The following is a 17,648-nucleotide window of genomic DNA, read 5'->3' on the forward strand; positions in this document are numbered from 1 at the left end:
CTACTTGACCTCCTGGGCTCAAGTGATCCTCCCGCCTCAGCCTCTCAAGTAGCTGGGACTACAGAAACACACACCACCATTCCAGGCTTCCTGTGAGATTTAAAGGGAAATCTGCAAGTCCCTGACTGCAGATCCTGGGCTCCCAGACACAGTCCTGGAGAGAAGCTGCCAAAGACATCTTTATGAGAGGGAAAGGACGGCGAGCTGGGGATGCCATGTGGTAGCGGGAACCTCACTCCTCAGAACCAAATGTTCCCTCCTAGTCCCCCAGACAAAGAGCAAGTCCTTGCTGACCTACATGCCATACAGTATTTTCCCTTTCCTCACCTCCAGGGTTAATGCAGGAACCTACTTGATCACATGTGGGACGCAGGAAGCCCCTAGACAGGCCCAGCTGTGTCTCCAGCTCAGAGTCAGGATTGTCAACTGGGCAGAGCCTGGACCTTTGTAGGCTTATTTGGAGTATGGTGAGGACAGTATATAGTGTAAGGCAGGGAGAACACGACAGCTGACGCTTTTAGACTGAAGAACTGTCCCCCTAAAAGTCCTACTGAGAAAATGACTCTGGCCTGTCAGGCAGTCTGACTCTTCTTGACATCATCTTACAGAAAACAGGTTTAGTCACAATGCATTAATTGGCAACTACTACTGCTACTATCACTGCTACTATTACTACTACTACTACTGCCACCACCACCAACAGTAACAACAACAGCAACAGTTACAGTCGCTGTATTCTGTGCCGGGCACTGGGCTCAGCACTTTATATATGTCCTCTCATTTTCTACTCAAAACACTCCCGTTAAGTATTTCTGATTCCATTCACAGATGAGGCACCTGATGATTAGAGAAGTGAAGTGATTTGCCTGTGGGCACACAGGCAGGCAGTGGCAGACCTCGACCTGACCCAGGTCTCTCTGACCTGACAGCCTCAGCCACCACATGTGACACGGAGACACCAAGGACTTGTTCTGTTGCTCTGGACAAATCACGGGCTCTCTGCCTTTGTTTCTACATCTGGAAAATGGGCACAAGCACACCTGTCCAGACAGCAGGCTATTCCTCTTTTAGCCTTTTATTAATTAACAATCAATATCAATTAACAATTGACTGGTACAATAAATAAATAAAGCTGCTAGCCTGGTTTCGTTATATTCAAAACTGACATGTTTTGGGGGAGGAAAATCCTTACCGTTTCATGAGCAAGTTAGTAGAAAAAGCAGTGACCTAGATGTCAGGAAAAGGGGGTTTAGATTCTGAGCAATCCTGTCTATTTCTCCTTATGAGGCTTCACTTTTCTGATCTTTGTCCCTGCCCTTCTTCACATGAGCATTGTGTGAAAATAGAAAGACTGGCTATAAAATTATTCTTGATGCCACATAATTTCAAGGGATTTCTATCAGGGAGCTGAGGGATTAAGAGATGTAGAAAAGCAAGAAGGGAAGAGGCTCCTTTAGAACACAAAGAGCACACCGGCCACTGAAGAAAAATGACTTTTTCTGCATTGTCATTCAGGCAGTCATAAGCCTAGAACGAAAAATCTCATACTTCGATGTCCCGCTCAGTTCAACAGAAATGTTCCCCTACAATTTGCCCTGGGTCTCGCCTTCCCCTTCTGGGCTACTGCTTTCAGCATTTTAGCCAGCACCACAGAGTAAATGCAAAACCTTCACACATGCATCACTTTGAATGCCCACCCAGCTCTTGCAGATGTTCCGCCCCATTCTGTTCTCTTACTAGGGAATCGTGGTGTGTGGAGACTAGAGGGGCTGACATCCTTAGAGCTCCCTAAATCCACTGACATGGAATTGTCCCTGGCCCATCAATTTCACACTGGTGCCATCAACAGTGCCCATAATGCTCAGATGTTTCCAGTTTAACTGAAATACTAAAATGGGGCAAACAGGAAGCATCAGACACAACTGCGGTAGTGACTTATTAATCACGAAAGCAGAATTTTAGTTGCATTTTAACCTTTTGCCAGGAAAAAAAAAAAAACAACCTTGAGATGATGGAAGCCATCAGTAGAAATATGCTGCCTGTATGCATATTGGGCTGACTTAGACTTTTTACTTAGGACTGACTTTGCTTTTAAGATTTCTGAACTTTCCCCCCAGAAAGCACATCTGTCAAACCAACCAATATGAATCTGTCAGCTCTTCACAGGGGCAGGCAGGCTTGTTAGGAAAGCCCATGCGCTGTCCATTGAGACAGGAAAAAAAATAGGAAGTTAAAAGTGCCTTCACAGGCCAAAGTGATACAACACTGTTCAGAGGGTGCCAACAACGAAGAAAACAACCTTGGATAAAGCTTTCATCTCTTTCACATCTCCGCAGATCTCTCACCAGACCCTGGCCAGGGATGAGCTGTTATCAATCACCAAAACAAAACAAAACAAAAATCACAACAGTGGCCTAGGGCTGGACAACCAACCAGCGCAAGTCATCTTCTCAGCAGTAAATGATATACACATATTCCAGGCAGATCACAAAGGAGTCAGTGTTCAACAGGAGAACCAAAATGAGGAACCAAACCTTCATCTGTTGAGGCGAAAAGGCCCAACCAGACATTTTTGTTTAATAGAGGGAGACTGATTTGGCAGGGTCTCTGTGGTGCCGCTCCCACAAACCCTTAACAGACAATACCAGTGACAAAAAACCCCCTTCAGAACTGCTCCTTATAATCAGAAAACACTCAGAAGATGGCCTGAAGCTTGGCAGCGTCTTGCTGTCTGATTTCACAAAGAGCTGGTACATACACCTGGGTACTTATCTCTAAAATTAGAGTCAGAGATGATTACTTTTATTTTGAGATCTTCTGAGAGTTCTCCACACCCTTCAAAATAAATGAGGATGTCCGAAAGGTGTCTGAAAAATTCAGAGGTCTGGCATCGCTCCAAAGGAACTGATTGATATCACTTAAAAAACACCAAGAGTAAATCCAAACACAAGCGAAGTAAGGCAAGCACTTTTTACCTGTCCTCTCACACTGACAGCATAAAAACCACACCAAAAACTTCTCCCTCCTGTCTGCATCTCAGTTCTATAATGTGGTCCTGATCTAGGATTCTGGGGAAGACCCATCCTTAGTCCCAGCTATGAGGCATCAGGCAAGATACATACCACTCCCACTCCCCTCATACACACCTGCCTCAGGTGCCTCACTTATAAAACAGGACACTACAATCTGTCTTACCACACAGCCATCTGAAGGAAAACAGAGCTCACAGGTATGAAAACACTAAGTAAAAAACACATCACTAATGTTAAGATACTGTCTCCTTCTAATCTTTCAGAAAGACCATGTTTCTAGTCAAGGGGTTTTCAACATTTTTCCTGGAATAAACTCCAGACTGCTATTTTATACCATGACCTTACCCTGATCATTTAATTTCACGTGCTTTTAGGGTCCTTAGTTAAGTCATTGGTGTTCATTGTCTCCAGTGATCAAGAGTAGTTTTACCATTTACTTTGCTGATGTATGTACCTTTCACCACTTATCCTCTGCCTCATTCATACCTCCAGTCTACCCTTTAGGGCCGAGAGCAACTTTTTAACCTCGACTAGGAAGGAAACACTTTTTCTGAAATTAGCCAGCATTAAGGAGGCTCCCCGGCAGGTGGGAAACTGTACAAGTGGCCCCTGTCTGCCTGGTGCCCGGTGGTTGCAAGATGCCAGGGCCACGATGGGTTTCCAAGATGGGAATATTACATCTGAACCAACAGATAAAGTCCCGAGTTGGAGAGCCTAGAAGAATTACAGAGGAGGACTGGGTTCAGAGGGCGGAGGGGGGATGCTGCGGGCGGCCAGCACTGCCCCGCTGCATGCTGAGGACAGGCTTAGCTCGTGCTCCCCGCCTTGAGGTGTGACCTGAGAACTCCCCAGGAAAGACCACGAGGGTTTCACGCCAGGGCAGATGCGAGGGCGCACTCCTGCAGGAGACACGTCCGCCCCACGCCAGGCGAGCTTCATCCTGGGGGCGCTGGGGCGCAGAGCAGGCGGGCGGGCCTGGCGGCGGCGCGGGGCCCTGGTGAAGGGGAAGCAGGGCGCCCCTGCGCGCGCTCGGAGCCAGCGTGTGGCCAGCAGGAGTGCGCGGCCTGGAGGCCCGGGGCGAGCGCGGCGCCGGCAGCGCGTGCGAGGCCGCGCCCGCGGACCGCCGCGAGTGGGTTGGACGAGGTACGTCGGACTGCGCTGGCCCGGCCGCCAACCCCACTGTTCCGGGGCGAGGGGCCAGGCCGCAGGCCAGCCCGGGGCTGAGGGGCGATCCATCCCAGCCGCTCCCTGGGCGCCTCGTTCCGGGCCCCAGGGTCCCGCCCCGTCACCTACCGGCCAAGCGCCGATCTCCCCAACCAAGCGAGTGTTGCGCTCCGCTCGCCCGCGATCTCCCGCCGCCGGCCGCCGACCGCTGAGCTCCCGGCCCGCGGTCGCCCCGCCCCGGTCCCGGGCTCCGCCCCCTCGCCTTCTCCACCGCCCCCGGGGCCACGCCTCCCCCGGCGGCTGTAACTTTGCCTCGCTTCGCACCTCCCTTCTTTGGCCGCACGGCGACCTGTGGCCCCGCCCATTTCCCCAAGCCAGCCAATGAGACGGCCGTCCCGGCAAGCCCGTCTTCCCGCTCCCTAGCAACGATTGGTTAACGAGGCCTGGTTTCCAGAAATGGGCACTATTTCCGGGCGATGTTTGTAGAGGGGAGATCGCTGGGCGGGCGGACAGAAGGCGGAGGCGACTAGGGTGTTGGTGGAACCACACATGCGCCCTCGGCTTCTGGCAGTCTTACCAGCTGCGTTCTTCTCGAGGTTACTGGAAGGAAGGGCGAGTGTGCGCATGCGTGGGCACTCCCTGCCTCTAACTTCGGTTACCTTGGCGACAGGGAGGCGCTGTCCTTCGTGGGTCGCGCGCGTCCCGCTTCCTCTCTGCTGCCAGGCGGTGGCGGCTGAGGCGGGAGGTGGTGGGGGTAGAGACGTTTTTATTGAGCTCTTATCGTGTGTTTGGTGCTGTAGAATCCCTGGAATGAATAAAGGTTACAGTGCCTGCCCTCGAGAAGCTTCGGGAGCAAAGGGCTTACAGGGGCCCGACCTGTGGGTTGAAACCCAGGTACAAAGAGAGCATGTGGGTGCGTGGCGTGGTATGACCGCTGAGCAAAGCATCTGCTTGACGAGTTTGCAGACCACAGAGCCGGCAAGAGGATGAGAGCTTGATGTATGCAAAGAAAGGACCTGGAGTTCAGAATATGCGTTGAAGTGTCAACAGTGCTTCTTTCAGAATGGGGGTCGGGGGTGGGGAGTAGGGAAGGTATGGACATTTTTTCTAACTTTTGCTCCTCTGTATCATCTAGTGTTTCCACACTGAACTTGTATTTTATTTGTAATAAATTCCAGGCCAGGCACGGTGGCTCACTCCTGTACTCCCAGCGCTTTGGGAGGCTAAGGCAGGAGGATCGCTTGAGGCCAGGAGTTGGAGAACGGCTTGGACAATATAGCGGGGACCTCGTCTCTGCAAAAAATAAAAGAATAACCGGGCTTGGTAGTTCGCACCTGCAGTCCCAGCTAGAGGGGAGGCTGAAAGTTTGAGGTTACAGTGAGCCATGATCGTGCCACTGCACTTCAGCCTGGGTGACAGAGTGAGGCAGTCTTAAAAAAAAAAAAAAAACCAAACTTGATTTATTTGCAAAATAAAAGACGTACTCCTACCCTAGGCATCCCACTTCCACGAAGGGTCCATGATAGGTGTGGTGAGTGGCTCTAGTCTGGGGATAGGCAGGCCCCACCCAAGGCTGTCTTGAAAAGTAAGGAACACTCCATCTCTGAAAGTGTTTGAGCAAAGACCACCATCTGCTTGAGACTACTTTGCAGACAGTCCAAAGCTGAAATCTTCTTTCTGGATATATCTGTGCCAAACAGTCATCTCCGCTGGGGGATAGGGAAGACCATTTATTTAGGCAGTGGTCAAAAACTCACAACCTGAGGGCCTCATCCACTCACCCAGGCCAGAAATATGCTTTGTTTGGCTGGCCCAATATTTTTTTAAATTTGAATTTGAATGCCTTAGAGCAGAGCCTACGATTCCTTACAGCTCCCGCCACTCTGTTTTTTACTCAACCATCTAACCTTGTGTCACCTGTCTGGGCCCTGGAGCATTTGAGGTTGTGGCTCCCACAGAGTCTGTGCTTTAGAGCCAAACAGTCTCTGGTGCCCACCCTGGCTCTGCCACTGACTAGCTGGGAGATGGCAGACAAAAAAGAAGCTGAACTGGTGGCCCCCAAATCTCTTTCCACCCCCAGGGTTTTGCATTTCAGTGACTCAAGGAGAGGCAGAGCTTGGCCAGATGTACAGGTTGGTATCGGCAAACTTGGATGCCCTTATTGTCTTTCCCACCACCTGTTTGCCTCTGGGCACAGCACTTCTCAGGAAAGATGTGGGCACACCTCCAGAGTCTGAGACGCTCCCTGGCTTGCCTTTGCCTTCTCTCTCTTTCACTATTCCTTCTTTAAAACACCCAGTGCCTCTGTACTTTGCCCAGATTCTCTTGACGCCTCTGGTCCTGGGTCCCCTGTACACTCCCACCTACCCTATCAAGATGATCTGTCTTTAAATTCATCCCTGAACACTAATGTGTATTAATCAGAGAGAGTGAACTGTGTTGACTCAAAACTGTTCGGCCAGGGGTGGTGGCTCACTCCTGTAATCCCAGTGCTTTGGGAGGCTGAGGCAGGCAGATCACGAGATCAGGAGATTGAGACCATCCTGGCTAACACGGTGAAACCCTGTCTCTACTGAAAATACAAAAAAATTAGCCGGGCGTGGTGGCGGGCGCCTGTAGTCCCAGCTTCTTGGGAGGTTGAGGCAGGAGAACGGCGTGAAGCCGGGAGGTGGAGCTTGCAGTGAGCGGAGATTCCGCCACTGCACTCCAGCCTGGGCGACAGAGCAAGACTCCGTCTCGAAAAAACAAACAAACAAACAAACAAACAAACAACTGTAACTCTGGAGAGGAAATGTCACATCAGGTTGCAGGAGAGGAACAAGCCACTAAACACTGGTAAGGAAGATATTCGGGATAGGCAAGGCGTCTCAGTTTCAGCTACTTTTCTGAGGTCTTTCCAAGCCCCACTGTGTGTGGGTGAGGTGAGAAACAATACACCCACCCAGAGTGAGCAGTGTGGTGTCTCTGAGTCTTGAAGTGCTTGCACCCTCTGGAAGGAGAGCTTTGGGACAAGATTATTTCCTCCCAGCCTAAGTCGAGACAACCTGGGAAAGCTTCTGGTCTTGAGTCACTTGTGCACCCTCAGCTCTGCTTTAAATACAAGAAATTGACATTTACAGGATGACTCACACCTGGAGTAGTGAACTAGGTTCTCAGTACTCAACAGTTTTCACATCCCATCCATTTCAGTTCTGGAAATAGCGTAAGACTGTGCTATTCCAAAAGAATCGCAGCTTGTTTTCTGATACTTTACAAAAAGTAAGCCCGACAGACTTAGAGTACTTCATGTGCATAACCTCACTGAATGTTCCCTCTAGGCCGGGGTTTCTCAGCCTGGCACCATAGACATTTGGGGTTGGATAATTCACTGTTGGGGGAGGGGGCTTGTATTAGTCCGTTTTCACGCTGCTGATAAAGACATAGCTGAGATGGGGTAATTTATAAAGGAAAGAGGTGTAATGGAGTGACAGTTACACGTGGCTGGGGAGGCCTCACAATCATGGCAGAAGGCAAAAGGCATGTCTTACGTGACAGCAGACAAGAGAGAATGATGAGAGCCAAGCGAAAGGGGAAACCCCTTACAAAACCATCAGATTTCATGAGACTTACGCACTACAATGACAATAGTATGGGAGAAACTGCCCCAGTGATTCAGGTATCTCCCACTGGGTCCCTCGCACAACATGGAATTGTGAGAGCTACAAGATGAGATTTTGTTTTTCTTTTTTGAGATGGAGTCTCCCTGTGTCACCCAGGCTGGAGTGCAGTGGTGCGACCTCAGGTCACTGCATCCTCCTCCTCCTAGGTTCAAGTGATTCTCGTGCCTCAGCCTCCTGAGTAGCTGGGACCATAGATGTGCACCACCATACCCGGCTAATTTTTATATTTTTAGTAGAGATGGGGTTTTGCCATGTCAGCCAGGCAGGTCTTGAACTCAAGTGATCCACCTGCCTCAACCTCCCAAAGTGCTGGAATTACAGGCATGAGCCACTGTGCCTGGTTTCAATATGAGATTTGGGTGGGGCCGTAGCCAAACCACATCAGGGCTGTCTTGTGCATTGGAGGATGTTTAAAAGCTTTCCTGGCCTCTGTCTACTACATACCCATAGCACTCCCTCATCTACCCAATGTGACAACAATAAATGTCTCTGGACATTGCTGGATGTCACCAAGGAAGCAAAATGGCCCCCAGTTGAGAACCCCTACAGTCTAACCTCATAGAATAGGTAGTATTACTGTCCCCATTTCACTGATGAGCAAACTGAAGCTCAGACAGAAGTAAGTTGCCCAGTGTCACTTTGCTGTGACAGGAGACCCAGGATTCAAACCATGTCTGCCTCCAGAGCCCCTGCCCTCCTGCATGCCGGACTCTGCAGAGAGACTTCAGGCTTCAGGGAGCCAGTTGCCCATCAGTTCTGTAGGAGAATGATGAAGAGTGAGTAAATCAGTGAAGGAATGCTATCCTTGGATCATTTTTCCTTTTCTGTTTGCCTTGGAAGAAAGGAAATTATATTCTGGTTTTTATTGCCTTAGTCAGCACGGTTTATGGTGTTGAGCCATGTCCAATGAGAAAGTGGCTGATGAGTCATCTGAATGTCTGTGGATTTCAGGCCCCAGATTACTGTGAGATTCTGAAGTCACACTTGAGAATTCAGATGTGAGGCTGAGATGAGAGATGACTGGGGACTGTGGGGTGGATGTTCCTGGAGGAGAACAGTTTTCATTTCTCTATTGGGACCGCCTAAAGTTGCAGCCACAGTGCTGTTGCTGCCCTCCCCAGCTTGAACCTGCCCCACTGCTGCTGTCAGCTGAGATCTATGGAGGGGCCAGGGAGGCAGGAGAGGAAATGGATAAATGGATGCAGGCAGAAGTGTGATCCATTCTCTCTTCCTATTTTGTGATCAGTGATTCCATATTGGTAGCTTGAAATTGGACATGTTGGGAGTATTTACACCTTGGAAGTTGGCAAACAGTATAAATCAGAACTACCTATCCCTTGAGTTGGTTGTTGAACACCTGCCGGCACACCACGGCATGCTGGTTCTGGCCTCTGCCTGCTGCCCACCAAACCCACCCCACATGGGGAGATGACAAGGGGCACCACGAACCACAGAGCTGCTGGAGAAGAGGAGGGGCTGTGGCGATGTGGGTGAGGGGGAGAGGAGTGCCAGTTTCAGCAAAGAATGGAGGTGAGGGCTGGTGGGGGTCTCTGGAGGGTACTGGGCAAAGATGACCTTACAAGAACAGGTCCTGGGTTTACCTTCCAGAGAGCTAGCCTCCTCTCCCAACTTTGGAGACTTCTTAGGGTGCCCTGGCTTGACACAAATTCTTCTCACTTCCTGATTTAGAGATTTTCCCCTCCAAACTCACCTGCTTACCTCCAGTCTCCTCTCCACACTATCCTCAAGCATTCTGGTGGATTGAATCCTCCTAATAGATCGCATAGGTCCTGTCATTCCACTCCCAATGTGCCGGCATCGCCTGCCCTTCAATATCTCCCTCCTTTCGCTTCTTCCTTTCAACCTACAAATGAGATCAAGCCGAGGACAGCCTAAAAACAACAAACAAACAAAACCTTGCTAGTCCTGGCTTTCCCCTACACTGTTAGCCCAGCCTTCTTTCCCCCTTCACTCCCAAACTTCTTGAAAGTCTGCTTCACCTGCCGCTCGAGTGTGCCCCTTGCAACCTGGTTTCTGCTCACCAGCCGTTTTCTCCATGGACTGCCTCCTAGTAGATGACCTTGTCTCAGTTTCTTATCTGCAGCCAGCCACAAATGTGATGCACTGAGATCCTCTGTGTCAGGCTTTGGGGAGGAAGCATGGAACCTCCAGACCAGTCTGTCCCTGCCCTTAGGGAGCTTCCTTGAACAGGTAGCAACAGATGAGGACTTAAGCCACTGCAAGCATGGCAAGAGGAGGGGAGAGTATACTGTGTCAGGTAGGATCCAGCCAGGAAAACAGAACCCATTTTGAGATTTTTTTTAAAATTAATTTTGATAGAGGTAGGGGTCTTCCTATGTTGCCCGGGCTGATCTCAATCTCCTGGCCTCAAACGATTCTCCTGCCTTGGCCTCCCAAAGCACTGGGATTACAGTCATGAGCCTCTATGCCCAGCCCCATTTTGAGTTTTTATTTTTATTTTATTTATTTATTTATTTACTTTTGAGATGAAGTCTCACTTTGTCACCCAGGCTGGAGTGCAGTGGCACGATCTCAACTCACTGCAACCTCCGCCTCCCAGGTTCAAGCAATTCTCCTCTCTCAGCCTCCTGAGTAGCTGGGATTACAGGTGCCTGCCACCCCACTTGGCTAATTTTTTTTTGTATTTTTAGTAGCGATGGGGTTTCACCATGTTGGCCAGGCTGGTCTCGATCTCTTGACCTCAGGTGATCCACCTGCCTTGGCCTCCCAAAGTGCTAGGATTACAGGTGTGAGCCACCTCGCCTGGCCTCTGAGTTTTTAAACATAGAATAAACATAGAATTGAATGCAGGAAATTGGTTACATAGGGGATGGAAGGATGGAGAAGTTCTTCAGACAGTGGGGAAAGTAACCAGGAATCCAGCTGTGACCCCTGGGTTGGAAGGACTGGACTGGGGCAGTGTAATCAAAGGCTGGGACTGGGGTCACTTGGAAGAAGTTGAAACCATAGAGAAGACACAACCATTTCCACAGATACCACTAAGACTGAGAGGGATGGGGAGAAATCCCTGGATTCTCCTTTCCTTCTACCTTTGAGTTTCCTGCCAGAGCCTCTCACTGGCCTGGGAGCCTAGAGGTGTCAGTCACTTGCAGTGCAGAGCAGAGCATGTGAGGGCTGGATGGGGGAGCACACAGCCCAGGACCAGCGCAGGTATGGGATGGGAGAGGATAAAGGGGGACTAACCTAGTGGAAGAGGCTCAGAGAAGGCTTCCTGAAGGGACTCAGCTGCGACCTAAAAGATGAAGGCAGTTAAAAAGGAGAAAGTATTTGCAGCAATCACCAGCATTTTTTTTTTTTTTTTGCCAATCCTCTTTCCGGGGCTTGTGAGATACTGTGTTTTTTTGTCTGTTTCCCTCTCCCATTCTTTTTTTTTTTTTTTTTTTAGACAGGGTCTCACTGTGTCACATAGGCTGGAGTGCAGTGGCATGGTCTCAGCTCACTGCAACCTCTGCCTCCCAGGTCAAGCGATTCTCTTGCCTCAGCATCCCAAGTAGCTGGGACTACATGCGCCTGCCACCGTGCCCGGCTAATTTTTGTATTTTTAGTAAAGACGGGGTTTCTCCATGTTGGCCAGGCTGATCCTGAACTCCTGACCTCAAGTGATCTGCCCGCCTTGGCCTCCCAAAGTGTTGGGATTACAGGCATGAGCCACGGTGCCCAGCCTCCCTCTCCTGTTCTTAAAAATTGAGACACTCCAAGTTTCAGGCCTAAGCCCCTCATTTCTCTACACTCTTTCCCTTGGAGTCCTCATCCGCTCCTGGCTATATTGAATCATTCAACAAACAGTAGTTGAGCACCTATTCGGTGCCAGGCACTTGACTAGGCCCTGGTGCCAGAGAGAGATGAATGAGTCATAAGGCCTGGCCTCAACAGGGAAGATGAACATGGTAACGATAGATGTGCAGGGTAGAAGGAATCCCTGGGTGAGGTAAGAACTCACAGAATAGATCAAACAAGGCTTCCTGGAGGAGGTGATGCTTGAATTGGTTGCTGCCAGCTACACCAGCAGTAAGCCAGGTGAATGAGGTGGGAAGAGCATTCAGGCAGAAGGAATAACATGTACCAGGGCATGGAGACAGGGGACAGTCAAGACATGTTTGAAGAACTGGGTCTGGGATGCAAGGAACTGGGAGGGAGATGCAGCTGGCCCTACAGTCTGCAGCCTGGATTGTGGAGGAGGGCCTCGTAGGCAACTCTTAGTAGACTGGGTTGGAGAAAAGACAAATAACATTGCTAGAATGGAATTTAGAAATCTTTCTCTGATTGCAATGGTGAAGAGTGCAGGCTGCAGACCCAGAAGCCAGCTGGGGGGCTTTGCAGTGAACCAGGTGAGAAATGATGGGAGCTGGACTCTCAGGGGCAGGAGGATGGGAAGCAGGAGAGATGAGCAAAATATGGACAGAATCAGTATTGAGAAAACAAGTATGATGACAGGATGTGGACATGGGTGGGGAGGGCGAGCCTGGGATGAGGCTGCAGAGGTTGGGAGCCACAGGAGGAGAGAGGATTCTGGAAGAAGAGGAGCGCCGGCTTTGGACATAGTATATCTGGACTGCCCTGGCTCTCTCAATTGTCCTCTCTTTGCTGTTGACTGCCACGTTAACACCGTCAGTTCTGACCATGATCCTGGGCTCCAAACCAGAGTTTCCAGGGGCCCGTAGGGTATTTCCACCTTCTAGCCGCCTGGCATCTCCAGCTTTGCACTGTTCCCCAAACCTGTTCCTTGGCCACCCCTCTCTGTTAATGACCTCACCGCCAACCCCGGGAGTGTCCATCACCTGACTCTTCCTGCTGTCTCATGCCAAGCCATACTGATTCTCTCTCCATGGTACCTCTGTATCTGTGGCTTCCCTGTGTCTCCCCTGTTTGATGATGATGTCCTTGTGGTATGTCAGCCTTTCCTCTTGCTTCCTGCCATTTATATTCCAATCCCTCCGAAACTGTCTGTCACTCCCTTGCCCAAAATTTTCAATGGCTCCCCATTGCCTACTGATGAAGTACAAGCTTCTTATCTGGCTCACAAGGGCCTCACAGTCTAGCCCCAACTCACCTCTTTTAGTCTTACTTTTCACAGCTTCCCTGTGGGCACCCTCTGTACTACTCACTGTTGACCCAAACCACCTGTCTGTACATCCTGACCCAAGGCTGCCCTGTGGACTGAAATGCATCCCTCTGCCTCTGCCTGTCAAATCATACCCATCCATCAAGTTCCTGATGAAACGCCTCCTCTCCAAACACCACATAGCCCAGCTATGTATCTGCTTACCTTATCTCTCTTAACAGACAGTATGCACCTTGATGGCAGCTTGTAATCACCAAATGGTGAGTTGATATTTAGTAAGTGTATGTTGACCTGAAGTGGCTCCAAAATCATTCTTAAGATCAAGAACCTCCTGTGGGCTGGGCACAGTGGTTCACCCTTGCAATCCCAGCACTTTGGGAGGCCGAGGCAGGCAGATCACTTGAGGTCAGGAGTTAGAGACCAGTCTGGCCAACATGGTGAAACTCCATCTCTAATAAAAATACAAAAATTAGCCGGGTGTGGTGGCGGGCGCCTGTAGTCCTAGCTACCTGGGAGGCTGAGGCGGGAGAATTGCTTGAACCTGGGAGGCGGAGGTTGCAGTGAGCCAAGATCGTGCCACTGCACTCCAGCCTGGGTGACAGAGCGAGACTCTGTCTCAAAAAATAAAAGATAAAAAAAGAACCTGCTGTGGCTCCTTGTTGACCACTTCAGAAGCCTGTTCCATCTTAGTATCTAACCTTACTCCCCCACTGTTGCCTCCAAATATGTCTTATGTTCAGTTGCAACCCTACAGTAGAAGTGTGCAAGATATAAACATGAAAAAAGGCATTACTGCCCTCCAGAAGTATGCATTCTCCTAAGGTTGATAAGCCATGCATACTAACGATTAATAGAATTGGTTTAAAATCATGTCTTAACCGGGTGCAGTGGCTCATGCCTGTAATCCTGGCACTTTGGGCAGTGGAGGCAGGTGGATCACTTGAGGTCCGGAGTTGGAGACCAGCCTGGCCAACATGGTGAAACCCCATCTCTACTAAAAATACAAAAATTAGCTGGGCGTGGTGGCATGCACCTGTAATCCCAGCTGCTTGGGAGGCTGAGGCAGGAGAATTGCTTGAACCCAGGAGGCGGAGGTTGCAGTGAGCCAAGATTGTGCCATTGCACTCCAGCCTGGGTGACAGAGCAAGATTCTGTCTCAAAAAATAAAATAAAACGATAAAATAAAATTATATCTTTTGCTCAGAGGGGGATATCCAATCTCCTTTTTTGTGATCGGAACCCGGATTTCATTCATAGTGGTGACCTGCCCAGTGTGAAATGCTTCCCAGGCTCTCTTACAGCTACGGTGGTTATTTGATGTAATTCTGGCCAGTGAGATGTACATGGAAGTCTCTAGATGGAGCTTCTGGGAAAGCTGGGGGGCTGACCCAGCTGGCACAAACCCTTTTGTCTGTTGCCCTTGGCCTTATCTCCTTTCTTTAGTCTGGAATGCACACCGAGTGCTTGGAGGTGTAGCAGCCAGCATTTGAGCAGAAGAATGCAAGCCTCATTCTATGATGGCAGAGCAGAAAGCTAGGCTTTGGGTCCCCAGTAGCCTCATGGAACCGTCATACAGCCGGGGACTGCCCACCTCCTGGGGACTGCCGACCTTCAGCTTCTGGCATGTGATGAAGCCACTGCAGTTGGGTTTCTGTGACATGCAATACTGACTGGGACAGTAAAAGTTGTAAAATTTAGCCAGCTTGAGAATTCCCAACAATGAAAAGTAGTCCCAGGATAAAATTACACTGCAGCAAAAGCCTTAAGTGTAATAAGCTGGCCAGGTGCGGCAGCTCACGCCCGTAATCCCAGCATTTTGGGAGGCCGAGGAGGGCGGATCACAAGGTCAAGAGATGGAGACCATCCTGGCCAACATGTTGAAACACTGTCTCTACTAAAAATACAAAAATTAGCTGGACATGGTGGCGCATGCCTGTAATCCTGGCTACTCGGGAGGCTGAGGCAGGAGAATCGCTTGAACCCGGGTGACGGAGGTTGCAGTGAGCCGAGATCACACGCTACTGCACTCCAGCCTGGGTGACAGAGTGAGACTCCATTTCCAAAAAAAAAAAAAAATGTAATAAGCTTATGCTCATTAGGGATTGTGTAACACATGGAAACAGTAAAGATAGGTCTGTAGCCTACATGAGTAGAGAGAGCTTCTCTTGTTTTCTGAGAAAGGGAATCTCACCTGGGAAAGCTGTGGAAGGAGATGAGTGACTTCATGGGCTAGACAGGATGCCGGAAATGTCAGTCAAGGACTGCGTGACTCCTTGTGCTAATCACAAGAAATCTTGATCAGGACCAAGATATATTTCGCCCGATTCAGACAAAGGATGCTCAATTTAGGTAGAGGGAAAACCCAGGTGTTAAGATGCAGAGATTAGAGCAGATGTCTGTCTGTAGAGACAAGAATGCTTTCACGCAATCCATGCCATCTGGACAGGGCTCTACTATAAATCACAGTTTCCCAAAGGGAGGCATGTGGTTCCCCAGGGGTGCACTAGCTGATGTGTGGTGGCCCACAGCTCTAAGAAGCATTGGATCTCATGCTGAGCTAGTTATTCTCTAATTCTTTTTTAGATTTGTCTATTTCTTGAATAATGGATACATGCGGTTTGTACAAATTCCAAAAGAGCATGCTTCTCCCACCTCTGGCCCCAGGCTCTTTTTTTCTTTTTTCTTTTGAGATGGAGTCTTGCTCTGCTGCCCAGGCTGGAGTGCAGTGGTACAATCTCGGCTTACTGCAACCTCTGCCTCCCAGGTTCAAGTGATTCTCCTGCCTCAGCCTCCCAGGTAGCTGAGATTACAGGCACCCACCACCACGCCCAGCTAATTTTTTTTATTTTTAGTAGAGACGGGGGTTTCACCATGTTGGCCAGGCTGGTCTGGAACTCCTGACTTCTGGTGATCTGCCCATCTCGGCCTCCCAGAGTGCTGGGATTACAGGTGTGAGACACTGTGCCTGGCCGCCAGGCTCTTTTGAAACAACCATTCTCCCATCCAGGTACTAACCAGGCCTGAACCTGCTTAGCTTCTGAGATCAGATGGGGAGTGTTCAGGGTGGTATAGCAGTAGACGAAGCAACCATTCTTACCAGTTCCTTGTGTATTTTTCCAGATATACTTCAGCATGTGCAAATAATACATTCCTATAGCCTCTTTCTAAAAAGTTAATGGAGGCATGCTGTCCACAACTGCCCTGTACCTTGCTTATCTCACTTAACTTATCAGTGAGTTCCACATTATACATATAGTACTGCCTCCTTCTTTTATAAAGACTCATACTATTCAACTGTATGACTGACTGGTATATAATTTACCCAGCTCACTGTTGATAGACTTGTTTCCAACCATTTCCAACCATTATAAGAATTGTTGCAATAAATATCCTTATACGTATTTCATTTTGCATATTAGTTAATCCATGCGTTCAACAAATATTTTTTGAACATCTACTATGCCCCAGGTCAGGTCCAGGCACCAGAGGCAGAGCAGTGAACACAATAGATGGAGTCCCTGCATCACAGAGCTGCCCTTCTATAGTGGAGAATAGCCATAGGATTAACTCCTAGAAGTGGGTCACACTTTCAATCCTTCTAATTAAGTCAAGTAGAAAGGCTCACTCTAGTGCCAATATGTCTTTTTTTTTTTTTTTTTTTTGAGACCAAGTCTCACTCTGTTGTCCAGGTTGGAGTGCAGTGGTGCAATCTCGGCTCACTACAACCTCCACCTTCCTGGGTTCAAGTGATTCTCTTGCCTCTGCCTCCCGAGTAGCTGGGATTACAGGCGCGTGTGCCACCAAGCCCGGCTAATTTTTGTATTTTTAGTAGAGATGGGGTTTCACCATTTTGGCCAGGCTGGTCTCAAACTCCTGACCTCAAGTGATCCACCCGCCCTGGGCCTCCCAAAGTGCTGGGATTACAGGCATAAGCCACCACACCTGGCTGAGTGCCAATATGTCTTTAATGTATCTCTGTCTGACACTTGTACATTTCTTTAAGACAGAAAGTGCTGGCCTTAGGTTTAGAGTATATGACAGGCCACAGAGCCTAGCTAGAGTTGAATAACAATGTTTGGTTGTTGCTGGATTTATTTTTATATAGCAAAAGTTATTGATTTTCCATCTATAGTCAAAATATGAAGGTTCCCTTTAAAATACTCAGGTTCCTTTCAAAATAATTTTTTAAACTTCTTCTTTTTTTTTTTTTTTTTTTGAGACAAGCTCTCTCTCTGTCACCCCGGCTGGAGTGCAGTGGCACCATCATGGTTCACTGCAGCCTCAACTTCCTGGGCTCAAACAATCCTCCCATCTCAGCCTCCCAAGTAGCTGGGACTACAGGCATGCACCACCATGCCTGGCTAATTTTGTTTATTTTTTGTAGAGACAGGGTCTCATTATGTTGCACAGGCTGGTCTCCAACAACTGGACTCAAGCAATCCTCCCACCTCAGCCTCCCAAAGTGCTGGGATTACAGGCGTGAACCACCGTGCCCAGCCTCAAAATAATTTAAGTAAAAAAAAAAAAAAAAAAAAAAAAAGGAGTCAATATAGAGAAGAATGTTAAGTAAATTAATAACATAGGTGGAATTCAGATATGGAAAAAACCCACAAAGGTGATAGTCAAATGAGTGAGGTTAGGAAATCATCAGATTAAACAAGCAAGGAGAAAAGGTTAGGCTCGTTATAT

At 49.0% G+C, this 17,648-nt stretch overlaps 1 protein-coding gene across 2 annotated transcripts in view; it reads right to left on the reverse strand.

Moving 5' to 3' along the window:
- MAP3K14 (mitogen-activated protein kinase kinase kinase 14) overlaps positions 1–4,409 on the reverse strand; it is a 54,068-nt gene extending 49,659 nt beyond the window's left edge. The window contains exon 1 of one of the 2 annotated variants that reach the window (XR_013405812.1): positions 4,326–4,406. The gene's annotated coding sequence lies outside the window, so the exon portion shown is untranslated. 2 annotated transcript variants of the gene reach the window in all.
- Positions 4,410–17,648: the final 13,239 nt, after the last annotated feature.

Source organism: Macaca mulatta, chromosome 16 (assembly GCF_049350105.2).
Source record: "Macaca mulatta isolate MMU2019108-1 chromosome 16, T2T-MMU8v2.0, whole genome shotgun sequence".
In the NCBI taxonomy this organism is placed as follows: domain Eukaryota; kingdom Metazoa; phylum Chordata; class Mammalia; order Primates; family Cercopithecidae; genus Macaca; species Macaca mulatta.